The sequence below is a fragment of the Lipophrys pholis genome, assembly GCF_963383615.2.
Source record: "Lipophrys pholis genome assembly, chromosome: 17".
Lineage (NCBI taxonomy): Eukaryota > Metazoa > Chordata > Actinopteri > Blenniiformes > Blenniidae > Lipophrys > Lipophrys pholis.
In genome coordinates this window covers 11,054,117-11,074,481 of record NC_137643.1, presented here as the reverse complement: position 1 = coordinate 11,074,481, position 20,365 = coordinate 11,054,117, and the positions used below count along the sequence as shown (strand labels likewise).

At 42.0% G+C, this 20,365-nt stretch overlaps 1 long non-coding RNA gene across 1 annotated transcript in view; it reads right to left on the bottom strand.

The window, feature by feature from the left end:
- LOC308122803 overlaps window positions 1-20,365 on the bottom strand; it is a 73,607-nt gene that overhangs the window by 15,354 nt on the left and 37,888 nt on the right. Inside the window, exon 3 of the long non-coding RNA XR_013936171.1 lies at window positions 2,122-2,236. This is a non-coding gene — a long non-coding RNA (uncharacterized lncRNA). The remainder of the gene's footprint in view (window positions 1-2,121; window positions 2,237-20,365) is intronic.

Here is a 20,365-nt window from a genome sequence, read left to right as displayed (position 1 = left end):
GAATGCGAGCGTGTGTGTGTGTGTGTGTGTGTGTGTGTGTGTGTGTGTGTGTGTGTGTGTGTGTGTGTGTGTGTGTGTGTGTGTGTGTGTGTGTGTGTGTGTGTGTGTGTGTGTGTGTGTGTGTGTGTGTGTGTGTTCCATGTGCTCAGGGTGTACAATGCCTTCGCCTTCGCCTGCGACTTCGCTCCAGCCTCCCCGCCACACTGACTCGGATAGAGGAGATGGATGAATCTGCCCCAGACTTGTTTCAATCAACATAATTCTCAATAAGAGCGTCCAGATTGATTTATCGAGTGTGGAAAAAAACTTGAAAACCACATCAATGTCAGCACCGCAATTAGAGTGCATCAATAATTCATTAAAAAATAAATGAATCAATTAAATGGATTTTTAGTAGCGACTTCTTGGTTCAAAGCCTAAAACAGTCAGAGCCGCCAGGTATTACTTTTTAATGTTCGCACAGTTGATGTCTGTACTGCGCAATAATGAAATGTTTTTAATTAGTTATTATTAGCTCATATCTGGACAGATCAGTGCTGCCTTGAGGCCTGCCAATTAGTATCCTGACACTCTGGTGAATTTAAACATTAATCTTCCACTCAAATTTCTGGAGGAGGTTGGTTGGTGTTTGTTATTAAAGTCGCCCATGCCTATTGCTTATTTCTCATGACGGTAGTAAGCAGACACAGAGTATTCCTTCAGGAAACGGGCTGCCGGAAAATAACACTCTGAACATACGAGACCATTTGGAAGGCTTGAAACTTAACGTAAAGGCTTTTTTGATATTGATTTTTATGACTCACTGGATCAACACCTTATAGAGGGTAGAAAAACTAAATCCATCAAATGGATAGCCCGAGTTCAAATCTTTGACCTGATGCATTCGCTCAGCTGTCTGTGAGCAATATAACCAGCAGCAGCTCCAGAGGTGCTATTCTCCAGCTGACCCCGTGATCTGACTGTTCCTGTGGAAGGCTAGAAAGTGAAAAGAGTGCGTTTTGTCTGGGGATCAATATCACCAGAGAAAGACAGCATTGGTGCTGTGAGTGATCACAGGAAGAAAAATAATAATAATAATAATAATAATAATAATAATGCAATCTTTCACGGTAGTTTTCAAGTAATTCAAAGAAGAGCAGATTTAATGAGCAGAAATCAATGAATCAACATGTGCAGAAATCTGAAATGAATACAAAACAATGAACTACAATATATTCCACTTCCCGAAGGCCTCACAGGGATTTTATTTATGGAGTGTTTTTGCACCCTCAGCACTGCCAATAAGGTTTTCATGCCTGCAGGAGGACCCCACACTAACTCGCTGCACATGGTGCAATACATAAAAATATATTGCCACTCCAACAAAGAGCTCAGATGCAACCTAATAAACAAATGCACTTGTCACTAGGCAGACTACAGTCCCCCTTGCGCTAAAAATACATTTCCTCCAATCACAGCAAAAGCAGAAATTGAACATATTCACCACATTTATCTTGACATACTGTACTCTACCTTGATTTCTGTGACTGAACTCGGCCTTGATGTCTCCGGTATTTGCTTGCATAGGTTCCAAAGAGTAAATACATCAAACACTTCTATACATATTGTTTGGTCATCTCATTACACCACATGACAAGAGAGTGAGGATTAGAGGGGTGAGCCTCTAATCTGAGATCCGAGCTGCACTTGTGATGTGCTGCGGTTTCAAAGCGACAAACCTTGGCTCACGAGCTGCCACTTCACGCACATTAAAATCAAATGCCCTTTACTTAGCATGTATCTGCTCAGTGGCCGAGGTGACGGGCTCATCAGCAAAACAAGCCTCTTGGCTGTGGAGAAAACACAGGGCTGGAAAGTCCTTGATGCCACAACTGATAACATCAAATTAAACAGGGCAGTCAGACTAACAGCTTTTAGGTTGAAAAAGCAATGTGATAGCAGGCAGTCAGTAATGATTCAGCAGCAAGCAGTGAGCCACTGTCGTCTAACTTATGAAGCAGAACTTTATCTGTGACAACAACAAAAATGATATGATGTATGTTATGTCATCGTTTAATAATACAACTCGCTGACACGGGACGAAAAAAAAAGACATGTGTTTTCAAGGACAAAGACTCTCACCTCATTCAATACAAGTCCTCCAGACCCCCCTGGTTTGTCAGCAGGTGGTACAGCCCATGGAGAGGGTTCCAGACTTATCCAGAATGCAGTGTGTTGACTCGGGACTCTGCACTCCCTGGTGAATGAAAACAACCAAGTTACAAGTATGAAACAAATGGTTTTTTTGCTCTTATTTATATGTCTTTCATAGTCATGTAACCAAGTCCAGTTGACCTGATTGAATTACATGACGCCTCCTTCCTGGACAAATAAGAACATGCATAGAGTTTGCTATTAGTGTCTGATTCAATCACCTGTAAAGCACTTAGAGCCACATTTACAGTGAGAAAAGTGCCATCTAATGGGAACTGAAGCTTTCCTGCCATTCTGTGTGTTACATCCTCACTCACATGGCAGAAAATATTGATATACAGGCTCTGTTGTGAGCATCAGCAAAGAACAGCACGTCACAGAACAGATCTGGACAAACAACTGAGGATGTATCACAAAATCTACCGGCAGGGCAACACACAGCTCCGCTTGGACACAGAAGCACAAATAGAGAGTCCTCACATCTTGCTTCAAACAGTAATACAGAGTGAAACAAGCAACATGCAAAAACATGTCTTCAACAGTAGAACGCCTTGTTTTCCTGTTAAGGTGAGGATTTCTGCAGCCATGAAGAGAACAAATGTACGTCAGAGAGTGTGATTCTGATCATTAATAACTATATAAAGGTTGGAGTGACTGGATTTATTTGGATTTTATTGTATAATTGTCAAAAATTGGTGAGAACAAAAGTAATTGGTTTTTTGGTGTGTTTTTTTTTCATTCATTCAAAAGATAGAAAGTATTCATTATGTTCATACAGTGTCAAGTGTTTTATTGTGTACACAGCAGAAAGGCAAACAGTGGTCGCCATTATAAGCATGGCCACTCATGCTGATACTGAAACACTTAAAGACATCAAATGTGCAACAAGCTGGCTTTGGCACACACCCACACACACCCCAGCGTAAGAGACACTCTGGCTGATTGTCGGCGGCGTGCACACACTCTATGGGACTCATTAGGCAGGTTGTAGTAGAATTATGGGGATGTTACAGAGACACGAGACACATGTTCACTGTTGTTAGTCAGCCGTGGCGTGGATGTGTGTATGACTCTTTATGGGATGTATGCGTGTAGTGCCAAACATCCTACTGACCCAGTTCCTACACGAATGACAAGAAAGAAAAAAAAAAGTTGTGGGAGTAAGTGGGGACTCAGCTGTCTCGCTGTGGGGAAGTGTTATATTGAAATTTACAGGAAGCCGAAACGGAAAATTATGTCCGTGGCTTGTTTTCGTGGGATACATTACGTGATAGCAAGATGTGTCACCGCCTGCACGCATTCAGCGTTGTGCGCGGCGACTGTATTCTACAGAGAGCAAAGATGAAATATAATAATAGAAGAGAGGCGCAGAGCCAGGAACAGAATGACTATCTGGTGTGTCAGACATGAAAGAATCAATAGATTTCTGCAGTGGGTTTTATAGTGGAGTGCCAGGCTTATGCATGCGAGTACACGCAGATCAAACTGGCACACACAAGGCAGATGGGTTTGTGTGAAATTGAGATGTTTGTAATGTGTGTATGTGAGGAGGAGACAGAGGAAGAGGAAAAAATAGATAAGGCCCTGGATTAGCAAACACCAACTGGCAAATGAATCCATCATACGGTAAGATAAAGACGACAGAAGAAGGGCTCGAGAAAATAGGAAAGAAAGAGAGAAGGAGCAGAACAGTGCAGGGCAACAAAGATTTAAAAATACTTAGAAATGTTAAGAGTGGGAAAAAAGTCGAGTTGATGAGATCCAGAGGTGACGAAAAAGCAAGACAGATGGAAAGAATAGAGAGGACAGAGCAGTAAAGCAGACAGAGAGGAAGAGGGAGGCAACAGAGAGGCAGAGAGACAGAGAGCGAAACAGATGGCGACAGAGAAGAGGCAGATAGAAACTCGCTAGGAGGACAACACTGGCACAGCCAGCCAGACACAGCAGGGAGTATGGAAAGCTGAAAAATGTCAGCAAAATAGGAGGAGGAGAAGGAGGAGGAGGAGGAGGAGGAGGAGGAGGAGGAGGAGAGGGAGGGCAAAGCAGGATAGAGAGTGGAGGTTTCGTTGCAAGTCTCAACTAACTTTAGGAGAATACACAAAAGTGTGGTACACGTCACACTGCAGAGGTAAAACAGTGTTTCAAGAAATCCAACCGAATGATGGTTCAAATTGTCAATATTTCTATGAGACTGAAGACATATTTTGCAATAGGCAACACATGCCACCAGAGGTCAGGCATGGTACAAGTGACTGAAGAACAAACAGACAGCTCAGTAGAGAAGGATGCTGTTTGAGTGTGTGTGTGTGTGTGTGTGTGTGTGTGTGTGTGTGTGTGTGTGTGTGTGTGTGTGTGTGTGTGTGTGTGTGTGTGTGTGTGTGTGTGTGTGTGTGTGTGTGTGTGTGTGTGTGTGTGTGTGTGTGTGTGTGTGTGTGTGTGTGTGTGTGTGTGTGTGTGTGTGTGTGTGTGTGTGTGTGTGTGAGTATAAAATACCATGACTTGGCCAATTGGATAAAATATCCCATCCAGGTCGAAAGATTTAGACAAGCCAGTCGACATGGACAAAACTGTTTGGTGTGTCTGTTTGCAAGTTGTGGCAACGGAGCTCTCAGCCGGTGTGAGTCATGGTGGACCACAAGTGCCTCTGGATATGTGCATCTCGACCGATATTTACTGTACAGCTCCACCAAAATGTTGGCAAAGTGACTCAAGCTGACCACATTAGATTGGCTAAAATAGAGCTCCATCAAAGGAGGATATTTCTGCTTGGTTTTGAAGACTTTATCAGGTCCCTAACTAAATCTATGTCATGGAGACGCCAGAACACTTGCTGTTAATTCTTCATCACATGCGGGATACAAAGCCTTACCCCAATTCACACATAAAAATTATACACAAAAATGCAAGTGAAGTTAATTCCACTTGAACCTACTCTTTACTTGTTGAAGCTTCATGTCAAAGCTAGACATGTAATAATCTAGTTTCAAGATGATCAGACTGAAAATGTAAACTACTTCATCTTGATTTACTAGGAATGAATCTTTCAGATCTGCATACTGGAAGCAGATCTTAATAAATTACGTGATTGTTTGTCTGGATGGTATTTTAAAAATCTCATTTGCCGATAATTTTGTAGTATAATGCAAAATGAAGAAAATCTGTTTGAATTTATGATTTGCTGTCACTCGGTATATATTTTGAATAGTGAGTTAAGATTAAGAGCTGCTTCACAAGACGCAACAGCCTCACCTACACACGCTGTCAACAACTGAACTCAGGACAGTTTGTCTCCGTCCATCATGACTACTCCAGTAGTCATCCTGGTAAATGAGTCAGGAGTGGTTCAGTGTAAACCACATTAACCGTGCGACTAATTGAATTGTGAGGCACAGCAGAGTGGGCAGCCTCTGAGTGAATGGAAGTGGAAGTGTATTACGTTATTGTGCTTCTTACAAATCATTGTGATTTGAGTTTTTCATTATAAAGGCCCAGAATTGCATCAATGTGGATCGGTGTCGCTGGGGCTTCTATACAAAGCGATACGTGCGTTCAGTCTCTGAACCAGCAAAGAGGGCAGTCAGTGCCTCTGTGCAGGCCCACACAGAATGATCACAAATACCCTCAGACTTTGTTTTTGTTTCTGTATTGGTCAGGGAAGCAACAAGGATTCAACAGAGAGGTTTTCTGCAGTCCGATGCTTCATCTAGGCAAACTTAAAATGAGTGAACAGGTCAGGGATTGGTGTCGTGCACCAGGCTGTTCGCAAGCACGGCTAAGAGTTGGGGCCCAAGCTCGAGTGACCAAATGAGTGGCTGACACACTTGACAAAAGGAAAAAGCTGCAGCCTTTTGTGCGAATGTTCTGCTGATGTATTCCACCACTGTGGGTAAATGGGTTCACAGTTATGCATGTGTGCGTGGGGAAGCGTACAAGACTGCTGTGGATCGAAAGCTGCTTATTTTCTACACGTCTGACAAATATATTGTGTGAGTGTTTCTCTGTACTGGACCACATGCTGTCATGATTACAGAATTAATCCAACTAATCATTACTATCGCTTCATGTGCTTGCATTCTTTGCCAACTGTATCCTGGGAAAAAAATAAAAAATAGTCTGTCCACCCACGATTGCCAAATCCTTTGCCTATTGTACCGGTTTTGTTGTTTAACAACTGTGACCTGTGGATACTGAAGCACAAAGTTCAAAGGCTAATTTTAGCTGAAGCAGTAATGCCCTGCAGGCTGCATTGCACTGAAAATTGTGTTGAATGATGAATTGTTGCTTCATAAATAGAAGGTGAAAGGTTAAAAGTGGGAGCCAGTGATGAAAAAAAAGATTTCTAAAGACTGTTTAAAGATTCATAACTTGGCCTTATACGGACTGATATGTGAGAATCTGTCAGTGCCTGAGGCATCCAGCTGCTCTCCCAACTTACTTACAGCTATTATATTTGCTGTAGTACACAGTTCATCATTTGTCATAAATACGGCAGACAATCACACTCAGAGAAACACACGTACAGTCGCACATACACACATGTACACTCACACACACAGAATGCTTTGGGAGCTGACGTAGTGTCTGACAGCCGCTTGGTTGCTAGAGGGAGAAGAATGCTTTGACTCTTGTTGTGCGCATGCGTGTGTGTGTGCGTGTGTGTGTGTGTGTAAAATGACTGACCAACACTGTAATGTAAGGGAAATGCCTTCTTCAACCACAGGCCCCATTTTCCTGGACTGCAACAATTTTGCCATACCACAAGTGAGGAATCAGCCCTCTGAAGGTTTAAGGTGCTCAGAACAGGACAGGAATGTTATCTTGGGTGCACAGATGTCTGGAGAGACCAGTGTCCCTCACTAATCACAATCCTTTACTCACCAGTCTTTGATTCTTTAGCTCAGACAGGGAGTGTGTGAGTCAGAAATCCCACTGGTACTGTTCATATAGTTTTACAGACGGAGCGCTCACCCACACTGCAAAAGGCAGATTGATCCACTTTGGGTAATTTTTGTAGTGGGTGTATATAAAGTGCACATAATCACTGGGTACTATGCAATACTTTGAATAAATGTTGGACCCCTAAGGCCATTGCTGTTGCTGCTGTATGTGAGCACAGGCCTAATTAACCTGACTACATGTAACAAACAATGGCGTGAAAGCTTTCTGCCTGACTTAGTATTCACAGCCAGCTGTGAGTATCTTAGAATAATCAACAGGAGAAAAGCAACACATATTTTGAAAAAAAAGAAGAAAAAAAAAAAGATATGAGTTGAGGTATACGACGTTTGCAGACAGAGAACAGAAGAGCAAACGGGAGCGTTTCTTGCAGCGGGACAAAAGAGTCACCACAGTGCAAAAGCTACAGCACAAATTAAAACCAGCAGAAAGGGATTGTAAAAGCCACAAGGCTGTGTTTGGGTTGTGTTTTGCAAAGCAGCAACATTATTTCATAAAGCAGGACACAAATACACAAACTATAACAATAAATTAGAAACCAAAAGAGAAGTGAGGAAGCAGTGATTTCTTTTTTTTCTTTTTCTTTGTAAATAGATGGTTGCTGAGGGATTTCTTTGCTGCTCCGGCAAAGTTCGACATGAAGTTTGAAAGGAACGTAGCTGTAATGTGATAAGTACACGGAGACGTGTCATGCAGGTATCTAGTTCTTTCACTTCTCAAACTTCTTGTCATAACTTTCTGTCAGTTCTTCAGCAAACACAATCCCTCAGTCCACCGAAACAGTCCTCTGCTCACTCAGTCCTGTTTGGAGTTTGGATTTGTGTTGTGTATTTGAGTTTTAGCTTTGTGTTGTGGATTTCCTGTCCTATCTGAGCTTTACTTTTGTGAAGTTTATCAACTGCAATTCAGTGTGAGCACACACAGACACATATGGGCGAGTCACTAACAGAGAAAGGGCAGGCTTCATTCGCCCTAAATAAAAACAAAAGAGTAAGACAAATCCGTGACTTTGTGTGCGTGTGCGTGTGTGTGCGTGCGTGTGTGTGTGTATGTGTGTATGTGTGTGTGTGTGTGTGTGGTGTGTGTGTGCGCGTGCGTAAGCCTCTCTGTTAAGGGGGCATGCTGAGAGAATAGGAAGTGTGCTTTCTCTGCCAACCCTCTCTTTGGCAGTCAAACAAGGACACACACACACACACACACACACACACACACACACACACACACACACACACACACACACACACACACACACACACACACACACACACACACACACACACACACACACACACACACACACAGAGCACTGAGCGTTTTTAATTGGCCCCTGATTTGCCAGTTAGTGTTCTTGCCACTCTCTTCACCTCACTGTGCTGGCCCCCTGCCCTCCAGCCTGGCAGAGGCACAGCTGGACTGCGAGCTCGTGTGTGTGTCATCCTGAAGTAATTAGTTTCACTAGAGTTTATGTCTGTTTGTATGTTGTGTGTGTAGATATAAAAAGGTGTCATTTAAAACAAATCCACTTGACATGTGTACTTGTTCAGACGTGTACAGGTCAAGTTCAGTTTATCGGATTCCAAGAAAATATTTGAATAATCGTTATCTACTTGACTCTACTCTGCTGCTCTGCTGCACTGAATTATCTGAAAATTTCAGATGCTTTGGCTTAACAAGTCTGGCCGTGTTAGCTTCAGTATTGTACCTTGCTGTGTGGCCGAATATTTCCACCTAATTTTCAAGTAAACAACACCTTCCACCACAGTGAATAAACTAAGTGGAAAACGAGAGTTTGTAGAGTTTTCAGTAGAGTGAATTATCTTTACACTCAAGCTATTATGCAGACAGTTTGCGTAACAAAACTAAATCTACTGAAATGGTGTGCTGTTTGATGCTAAATGCCAAAATCCTCTTAAACCTCACATACGGTATACACACTTCATAGACTGTGGTGTGCTGCAGCTGAACAAAGCAATGCATCACCAGCATGTTGTGAAATTGTTTACATTGAGTCCGTGGCTTACAGAGCAAAACCATGCGTACTGCAGGCTTTCATGTGTGACTGTGTGTAACCACACGAGTGTGCTGCTGAGCATTTGAGAAGAACAGATGAAAAAGATTTTAGACATGTTCAAGTTAAATTCATTTCAATTATAATTTCAAGGCAGATTTGAAATGAACTGTCGAGAAAACATCTAGATTGCAAGAGGTGTGTGTGTGTGTGTGTGTGTGTGTGTGTGTGTGTGTGTGTGTGTGTGTGTGTGTGTGTGTGTGTGTGTGTGTGTGTGTGTGTGTGTGTGTGTGTGTGTGCGTGCGTCCATGGCATGGACTTATGTGCCTGATATCAGAAGAAGATTGTATCCTCCTCTGCAATATTTTGCAGAGAAGTGACAATCAAAACTCACTGCTCTTGCACTCTGCATAAACTCAGACAACCGACACACACACTCACGTCTGCGAGCAAACCAAGGTCAAAACAAAGTGGATGAGATAAGTGTGTAGCGAGTGGTCTGTGTGCATGAGTGTGTAATGTGTGTGCGTGTGTGTGTGTGTGTGTGTGTGTGTGTGTCAGTGTGATGACATCATTACTAGAGTAGAGCACTCTATAGCTGATTGATGGAGGAAGGGTTGTTATGGCTGACTGCTGTGAGCTCATTGCCCGGCAACCAGACAATCAGGCCTTTCCACCGTGTGTGTGTGTGTGTGTGTGTGTGTGTGTGTGTGTGTGTGTGTGTGTGTGTGTGTGTGTGTGTGTGTGTGTGTGTGTGTGTGTGTGTGTGTGTGTGTGTGTGTGGGATCTCAGTGTGAAACGATGTGTACATTTGTAGCAAATGCAAATTTGTAACATAATGGCCTATTGTCAAAACATTAATTACTGTAATAACAAATGAGTATGCGACACCTATAAGTCCCCATCAAAACATTAATTCACATGGACATTAATGTATACAGACACAGCTGCCACATCTGGGAGGGATGTGGGGCTTTATATACCGCAAAGTTAAAGGTAAATGAAATAAAGAGAAACGTGACCTTGCCACAAAACTGTATGTGCATATTGTGGCCAGGTTCTGACTTCAGAGCCCAGTGATTGACAGATTATGATTGTGACATTGCCTATCTGGTCCTCTCTTTCCCTCATCCAGATACCATTAGCAAAATTTATACTGCAATAGCACGCTACAAGTACATAAGTGAATCAAAGCTATTATAAAGGCCTGTCTCTTGTTAAGACATTCACCACACATCCTTTAATTCCATGTTTTTGGTTTATTTCTCGCCTTCCTAATAATTTTCACATTACAAGAAATCCCTTTTAAAAGCATGTGCTAATGTGTGAAAGTCAGCAGTTTTACTTAAAGGTACAGTCGTCACATATACAGTAGCCTGCGACCGTTGAACCATTTACACTGGTTTTTACAGTGTATCTTATTAAAGTTTCACATTTGTCTTGATTATATTTACATACTACTTAATGACAAAGTACATTATTGAACATACAAACAATTGTAAAACTATCCACTTTCCCAGACTTTTTGCCATAATGTTTTTCTAAGAAAATAAAATGGAAAAAGAATGGATGCTGGGAAAAGGCCAACCTCTAATGTTAACCTGCAGCTGGTGTCAGTGTTTACAGACATGTTACACAAATGCATTCATCTGCAAATACTCTAATGCAAACTGTGCATTGCCTTGTCAGGAAAGCTTTTTCCCAGAATTTTTCCCTCAATGTATATTTTTTTGCTTTTTTGTCTTTATTCAGCTTCATTCACAAAACTGCATTGTGTATATTGTGTGTGGCTGAACTAAACATCTGTATTCACATGTATTTTAACAAAAGAAAAGAAAGAAAAAAAAAAGCGCCGCCAGTTCACTGGGATATTCAGTTCAACCTCTCACATGCGCCCGATCGGCTTACCAGTCCCACACATGCATACGTACACACCAACGTGCCTCTCCGGTGACCGCCCATTGAGAAGCAAACCAAGGAGACACAATACTACCATCACGTCACAGACAACAGCCCAGGATGTCTGATGCTGCCAGCACAGCCAAAATTGTGTCAGACTCCTGAGCAGACTTCAAACGGAGCGAGAAGTCTAAAAGGCCTACGGTAACTGACAATGCACTTCTTCATGAGAACAAACGTGTCACTGAAAGTTCATCTTGTATCACAGGTGCAAACGTATGTTGGGGTGCTCCTTCTTCATTTCCAAGAACACGTTTGGGCTTCATGTGAACGGAGGGGGACATGTAAAGCATCTGCGACTGTCGTGTAGATTTGTGGCGTAGCAATAGAAATATCGCTCACAGGTTTACACTGAATCTTTGAAAAGATCAGGAACAAAAACTGTTCCTTTGATGTTTGATGAGACTGAAATATGAAATTCTAATTGTGTTTTACTGCTGAGTAAATGACAAGAGATGTGTAGTTCATTGAATAAAAAATACACCTTACTGCTGAGGTTACACAGGGTTTATTTCCACTGAGATCACATATTACAAAGAAGAAAAAATATCTCGTAGTTTCCATTATGAAATCTCCTGCAGTCTGTGACCCAGTTTATAAATGAGGGCATCACTGTGGACTTATAGATACAGTAACCAATTGCAGGAAGGTGGCAGGTTCATTCAACAGTCCTTAAATAAAGAGGGAAATCATTTTGTTTTCATTCAATAACGTGTCATGCAAAAGATTACAATATCTATAAGGGAGTATTTAATAATTTGGCTTGTAATCCAAGAAAAGTAGTTAAATCCAGACTTAAACATGCTGCACTGCTGCAGAATCAAAACAAGAGTATCTTTGAACCCAAAAATAAGGATAGGAATATAAAAAAAATAAAAATGCAGTGACAGATGAGGGTGGAGCGATAACAGAAGGAATGAACAAGCAAAATAGACGAAACACAGAAGAAGAAATGAAGAAACTGAGTTCAGGCTGAGTGTGATAAAAGAAGAAAGGACCACGTCTGAGAGTCTCTCCCCCTCCTCTCTCACTCTCTCCTTCACTCTAAGATCTTCAAAGACTAATGCAGCACTCCTGAGACACTGTTACCAATGCTGGTGGGACACACACACACACACACACACACACAGCTGCTGAAAGACAGCTCCGCGCTCGCCCCCCCAAACCAAAGTAATGATACACTAGAAGCTCACACAGGCAGATGAAGGGAGAGAAAGTGGCTGAGTCAGACCGAAGAACTGAGCAAAGTAAAAAAATAAAATAAATTAAGCTGTATTTCAAATGTGTCTAGAGTACACTGTAAGTCTTATGCCTGTTAGATATGCCCATACAATCATGTTGCAGTATTGTCATATGTACATTTTGCTATAGGTCATGTCAGGCGGGAGCGTCACACGGTGATGGATACACACCTCACATTGTGTAACATCACACTCCACAACGATTAAACCTGCTGGGGAAGGTGTTGCTACTGCTGATGTACTCCGCAAGCATCGCTGCCAATTACATGATATCTTCACTAATATTATGACTTTCACAATCACTAAAAATCTCCACAATCCTTCAGTGAAACACACAACAGGATAAAAATGACTTCAACAGAGGCACGAATGCCGCATCTTTGGGAAGAAGGATGACAGTAAATGGAGACTTGTCAATGGACTCATCGGTCTCCACTGAAGCACTTTCCAACGACACACACTGACGTAGGGACAGGGAAAGATGGGGGATTGCTCTTATTACCTCACGAGCAGAGGGTGTTTTCTTGCTTTGTTTTCAAGTTCAAAATCCCAAACTTTTCTGTTCTGTTGGTTGGTAAGATGACTCACTCTACCAACTGAGCTTCAAACCCACCTAACCTGCCAACCGAAAGAGGACGAGTGCCACTCGCAACATGGAAACGTGGGCTCCAAAGCAGTTTGATCACTTATAAACAAGGCTTATAGAGCTGGACTCATTATTAGTGTGGCTGTTCTGGGGAAATATTACTTCATGTTTTATTTAGTTCTTTCAGCCATCTGCATTTTCACTTTGTCTCCACAACGTCTCTTCACAAATGCTCCCTTCTCCCGTGAGAGTTTGCCACACGGTGGAGTCGTGGTTAGTCCTGTCGCCTCACAGCAAGAATATCCTCTGCTCAGTCTGGGGTTTGGGGTTTTTCTGTTCAGAGTTTACCTCCCACAGTCAAAAGACATGTATTTGAGGTTGATTGGTGAATAGATGTCATTCTAAGAAAGAAAAATCCCACAACACCGAAGCTTCAAAGCACAACAGATGGGTGTTTTTGTTATTTTTTTTGGGTGCTGTTACTGATTATACTTCTTTGCATTCAGATCCTTTGTGAAACCTGTCAAGAGTCTGGAAGTTTTCAAGGAGAGCTGCCATCTCAAAAAAAGAAAATAGTCTGTGACTATTTCCTTCACAGCGTAGGAAATCACTCTCTAAAAGCCAACACGTCCATTTATTTTCAACCCGGGAACCTGTCGAACATTAAGAGTGCGCAAGACGGACACACACCAAAAACATGGGCAGACTGGCGGCTCCACATTGTAGATTAGCAGGGAATGGTGCAGAGAAAAGACAATTTGTAATCATGATTGTGGCAACGGTTTCACAAAACAAAGCATTCACCGCTAAAGAGTTTCAAAACCTCACTGCATAAGCACCTTTTCATTCTTTTGATAAGTCAACAACACGCGATTTACTCTCAAGTTCGAAATTCCAGATGTAGCCGAATGCGTTTGTAGTGAGGCACGCAAACGGGTGTCATATTTCTTTAAGAGTGTGTGTTCTGTTGGGCAGTCACACACTGAGCCACATCTATTAATAACCCTGCTGTGTTTTGAGTACTCTGCTACACTCACACTGAAACTGTGCGCACGCACACGCACGATCAAACACGCCCGCCGACAGAAACACACACTCGCGCTGATGTCCACACAAATACACTCTCACAGTCACATTTGCATACAGGCAGCCACCCTGGCTGCTGGAGGCTCTCCTGCTGCGCGGGGTTGTGGGAGTGTGATTTGACAGCTTTCTGACAGTAAATGTATGGTGCTGCTCAATGTTACGGCGCAGTTCAGTTACACTGCACAAGTTCAAAAGTGTCTGCATATTCTTAGGAGGTGTTCCGGTGTGCGGTGCTGAGTATAATGACACGCCACTCCTCAAAGTCGTCAAGAAATGCCTTTGTTTGAATGTTAGACTCATGCAGCAGTAATATTCACAGAAAGTTAAGCAGGTGTTACAGTCCCTTTTTCAATTTAAGCGTCACTTTTTTCTTCTTTTTCTTTTTAAAATTTCATGCATGCATAATTGTTCTTTTTCCTAACAGACATTTTGACATGTCATTACTGGAAACGCACAAGTGTTACGAATAACATTAACAACAGCTTCGGTCTATTCAAGTGTCCCTTGTGGGACTGTGAGTCAGTAACACACTATAGCAGGATCCTGGAAGTGCAGCACTTTTAATTGAATTGTCAACACACACATTTCTATTTATATAAGTGCCTTTCTTCGATTGTCACCTGACAAAATATCCTGTTTTAAAAAGGCATATGGAAGTGCATGGTCAACACATTTCTTTTATGTGCACTCTTAAATGGTCTTGATTATGCGAATTATTCTCTGTTTTAAATTATTGCGTATGACGTATATTCACCAGGCTGCCTGGCTTTGTATGTATGTAACTAGGTATGTTAGGGTATATTTATAATTCCAAATTGACTTTTTACCTGAATGTAGGCCTAAATGATGACTAGTTTTTTTTTTTTTTATTAGCCCTGCAATCGATCTGCGACTTGTCCAGGATGTAGTCCATCTCTCACCTCGTGACAGCCGGGGCTGCTGACAGTACAAGATAAATTAGGTGAAACCCATGTTCAACTGGTTAAGGTGAGGGTATCGATACATCACGGTGATTCAATTAAAGCTGTTACAATGCGAGCTGCTCTTGTTTTTCAAGGTTTAAAGATCTGTGGAGTCTACGGTATTAATATGTGTAATGGACTGCGTGTGCACGGGTGTGTGTGGAGAGAGGATGACATCATTACTATGACTGGGCGCTGGCTGATGGAAGGTCATCATGGCTTGCTGCCATGAGCTCTTAGTTTATGGGCCTGTGGGAGTGTGAACACCGCTGTGCCCAGTGTGTGTGTGTGTGTGTGTGTGTGTGTGTGTTCCTCAATGGCAGGGAGGAGGTACTTTTCAAACTCATAATCATAATGCACACCACCACAAAGATTTCTTTTCCTCAACATGAAAGTCAACACGATATTAAAGCCCCTCTTTCCATACGCACATTCTTTGAATGTCCTTATTTTTCGCCATCCATGACCTTCATCATGACTCCCTCCTTCACTCCTTCTACTCTAAATTTTACACAGCATCCTAAAAGTGACAATCTTATTTATACTTGTAATAACCCAGAATTAACAATCTTTTTTTTTTTTTTAAATGTCAGACTGAAAGAGAACACTGCCATCTCCTAATCGCTTCCTCTTTTTACTCTCGACTCTTTTTATGGCCCTCTGCTGACTTCGAGACTAAATGTTTCCTTTCCTGTCTCCCTCTCAGTATAAATATCTCCTTTTCTATCACTCCTTCATTCACTCCTTTTTCCATGCCGTGCATTGTCCCCATTCCTTCTCTCATTCCTCGCACCCCTCCTCCTTTCATTTGTTTATCTGTTCTTCACTCTCACTGTCCTGAACCTCCCTGCATCTGCACAGCACATCTTCCATCTGGCCCGACTTCCTTCGCCGTCTGTCGTTCAGTAGTTAGGTGAGGTAATCTCAGTTACAGCCATAAAGTCTCCCCACACACAAATACAGGCGCTCTTTGAGCATAAACAGTGCGATCATAAAGCTGACAGTGCTGTCCTTCAGACTTATAGTTCTGGGCAGAAAAACACGCAGAGATAAAGCCAAGAAGTAAAGGTGGGAGAGTTGCCGATATGTGTGTAAGTGTGTGTGTGTGTGTGTGTGTGTGTGTGGGCTGAGGGATAGCACACAAAGGGGAGCCACTACGGCAATTTATTGCCGAAAATCAAATGAAGGGAAAACTCAAGTCTTTGACTGGGGGAGACTTTTATATGCTCCAGTCATTTGCGGATTCTTGACATATATTGTGTGAACAAAAAACCTGCATCCAAGAACATATTTCACATATTTCTTCAAGGATAAAACATGAGTCGGGTTGGAGTTCGATTTGGTTAGCTCTGCAGAGTGTCTCCTTACATCATCAAGTGCTTTGGGCTCCTTCACCCAGAAAGAAAAACACACAGGCCTGTGTATACACAAGAACTAATACAGCGGATTATCTGCAGTTGTGTATGTCTCAGTGAAGATATACTGTAATGAAGTCATATGATTGCAGCGGAACACACTGGTTGAGTTTCAAAGGCCTTTTATAGAACATTTTTAATGTGACTCGTGAGAGAGAGCGAGAGAGAGAGAGAGACTCGCAATGTCTAAAAAATATTTCCAAAGCGCTAAGGATTTCTATTTAATAACAATTAGTTTAAAGTAATTATTGGTCAAGAGTTTTGGGAATATCTTCTTATACGGGTCACTCACACTGTTGGGTAAGTATCGAATCTCACAAGCTGCTCACCTTTCTCTTATGGAAACATAAATCTGCAATGCAGCAAAGTGTTGCAAAAGTAAGCGTCACTTTGAAATCTAATGGAGGATAAGGATTAAGACTTGGCTGGCTGGAAAGCTACTAATGGTTTGAATCATCACTATGTTGAAATAATTGAGCACAGTCACTCACATCTTTCAGTTTGTTATTTCTTAACAAACTGTCCTTTGTTAACAATTGCAAGACTAAAACACTGTTAAATTCACACTGCTCTGACTCACCTCTGATTGGGAGGCAGCAATTCTTCCAAAACCTCAAAACTCCAGAACAACGCTGCAATACTTAGAACTGGTCGCCGCAATGAAGCCATAGTATGACAACATTATCTGGATGATAATTTAATTTATATATTAAGATGATGTTTCCCAAAAATATATGAAAATGAAATAATCCATCAGATCCAGCCTATAATCAACAGAATAACAACCAGCATCAAGGCTGTGCATTTGCTCCAGAAAATAACAAAATGGTCCACATGGATGAGAAGCTTTTTGAAACAGCAATAATATAAGACAATGAGTCTTATATTAGGTGTATAATTTTCAGTTCTTGATATTTTGCCATGTTCCTGATTTGTATTTCTAAAATTCCTAGTAAAAAAAAACATTCAAAAAAAGATGTCTTCGTATACATACAAGATTTGGCCTGCAAAACGAAATGAAATCAGCCATAAAACACTCACACACACACAATGTCCACATGAGGACTTAGGCTGAAATATATGATTCTTCCTTAACTATGACTGGACAAATGTTTCAAGCAGAATTAATATTGTCATGTATAAGAGCCAAAAAAAGAAAGAAGGAAAGAAATGGAGAGCGAGTCAAAGACACCAGAGACACACAGAAAGTAAACAAAGTGATGCTGAGATAAAACAGAGAAGACTTAGTCAAAAGGAAAAAAAAAACACAAAAGCGAGTGAGCTACAGAAACAGCTCACTCGATGTTATCTATACAGTTGTCTGCTTTTACCAGAAGAACTGATAAAAACAAATAAGAGTGCAGGTCACAATATGCTCACTGTTCTGTATCTATGATCCCATAAGAGACCAGCTGAGTGACTGATTTAGACTATTATGCTTTATGGAATTTGCTGTAAGTTGTTGTCTAATATGTGCAATAAAAGCATAATTAAATTGAAAAAGTACATTGCTCCCTTCCCGTGGGCTCACCACCTGCAGGAAAGGTTCTTAATCGGTGCAATGTGATATGGGTGACAGTGCTCAGACTGCTACCCCTGCGACCCGGAAACGGAAACGGGAGAAAATGGATGGATGGATGGATGGATGGATGGATGGATGGATGGACGGACGGAAGTACGTTGCTCCTTTAAGTCAAGCAGACATTTCTCCACGCAAATTTGGAATGGAGGAAAAATGCTCAAAAGAGCTGCGTTAACTTATCTTGATCAGTGCAAACGAGCATGGAACACCTTTTACTGGCTAATAACTCAAGTGTGTCTGTCTGTCTGACTGCCTGCACAGCTGTGTGAATGGATGACGGCCTGGTTAACTGAACAGCTGTGTGACTCAGTGCACAGCTGTATGACGGGCTGACAGACAAATTTATTATCTGTCTCACTGGCTGGCTGGCTGGCCAGCTGTCTTGTGGACTGATCAAAGTACCTAACCGGCTGGATGGAAATTTGTTGACTGAATAACAGGGGTACTGGCCCCCTGAAGGATCTAATATAGCACATACCGTGATATTGCCTCCAAACAATAAAAAAAAAAAAAAAAAACTCCACCTGTTTCTATTCCAACATGTTGACGGCTGCATGTCTGCCTCTTCAGTGTGTGATGCCGGTGTGATGGGAATGTGTGAACGTGCGTGCGTGTGTTTGTGTGTGTGTATCGTTTCGGGGAGGAGGCCTGTTGCTCTCTGCTGTTATACAATACATATTGTATAACAACTGGCAGCGTGTGGGCGGCTCCCGCCATCTGGAGAGATGCAACCCCATACCGTGCCTGATGCTACTGTGTGTGTGTGTGTGTGTGTGTGTGTGTGTGTGTGTGTGTGTGTGTGTGTGTGTGTGTGTGTGTGTGTGTGTGTGTGTGTGTGTGTGTCCACGTTGCAGCTACAAATAGATACAGCATCATCTACAGTAGTCGGGTTCCTGGGTTCATGTGCATGACGAATTAATGGGAGGTAATTGAGTGCAGTCCTTTACGCTCTGCGTACACGGCATGTTTCGCTGAGTAAGACTGATTACGATTCAGGCAATTTCATCTATATTCATTAACGCTAAAAATGCGTGGCGGAAAATCCATGCATAAACAAATGTACACACATACACCTTGTACATTACAGCGATGAGGTGACATCCTATGAAGGTTTAACTGCCGACAGCAGACAGTGAAGGCTTCATTATGTGGCTTACAAAGTCCCACTGTTCCACTCCCACCTCTGGGTTTCCACAGAGATCGACTCAACCAAACAAACAAGGTCTTGGAAGTCTTCATCCACAAATAAACAGTGACAGACAACATACAGTGCATGCAAGCAACCGTGTGAGCATCATGCACCCACAGGTCTTTCTCTGTAATTGTTAGTGGCATTAGATTGACCTACATTTATTCCCTGAATGAAGACTACTACCTGCCTCATCTCAACCGATATTAACAGATTTGGGTCCCCACAATCATAGCAATACCAGGACACACATCTCCATCCCCATCCCCATCCCCATCCGCACACGCGCGCGCGCACGCACGCACGCACACACACACACACACACACACACACCTTAATGCAGACAGAGCAAATAAGGTGCTCAGAGAATCCACTCCATCACCTCTAAGTCTGTGCTCAACTGTTGCTATGGCGAGGAAAAGCACGGCTTTCGAGTCTATTTTAAGGTAACGGGTGTTACTTATTTTTTTCACTGCATATATCAGAGTCAAACAAACTGTAACAGCGAGCAATGCCACAACAGTGTCTGACAGCCAGAAGATATTTGTGAGATTATGTTTTTTCTTTTTTGTTGATCGCTTCTCAACATATGTCTAAATAATAACTGTACAATTATCAAACCACAATGAACAGTCGTTCATTCATGAACACATATTTCAGTCGAACCTTTGGCCTATTGCGTGTACATAAAGTAAACACATGGACATATAGTACTGGTCATGTGGAAAGTCTGCACATGAGTACGTGCCTTCCTGTATTTTTGTCTCAAGGTGAATGTGTGAGATCCACCCGCCGAGAGACTTGTTACATTGCCCCTGTTTTTAGCACACAACTTCACACTTCAGGAGGAAACCAGTGGCGCTCACATCCTGCTTATGGCAACGAGGAATCCAAACTTAACTTCTTCAGGCATCACCCAATTCCCGGCAGATAATTATTTCCTCAGCATAAAACCTGACAGAACAACCGAGGTGCTTGTGTGGTTGATACGTCCTGCTATGCAAAGAAAATCATTTATTCAAGCGATATTGAATATTGCAATAAGGCTCATGCTGTATACAGTCCCTGTAAAGTATTTGTGGTACCATCACAACAAAGTATTTTTATCAAGCTATTATATGTCATCATAACAAGGGAATATACAGTCAAAATGAAAGCTGTGTGCTGTATGGAAAACTCATGAAACAT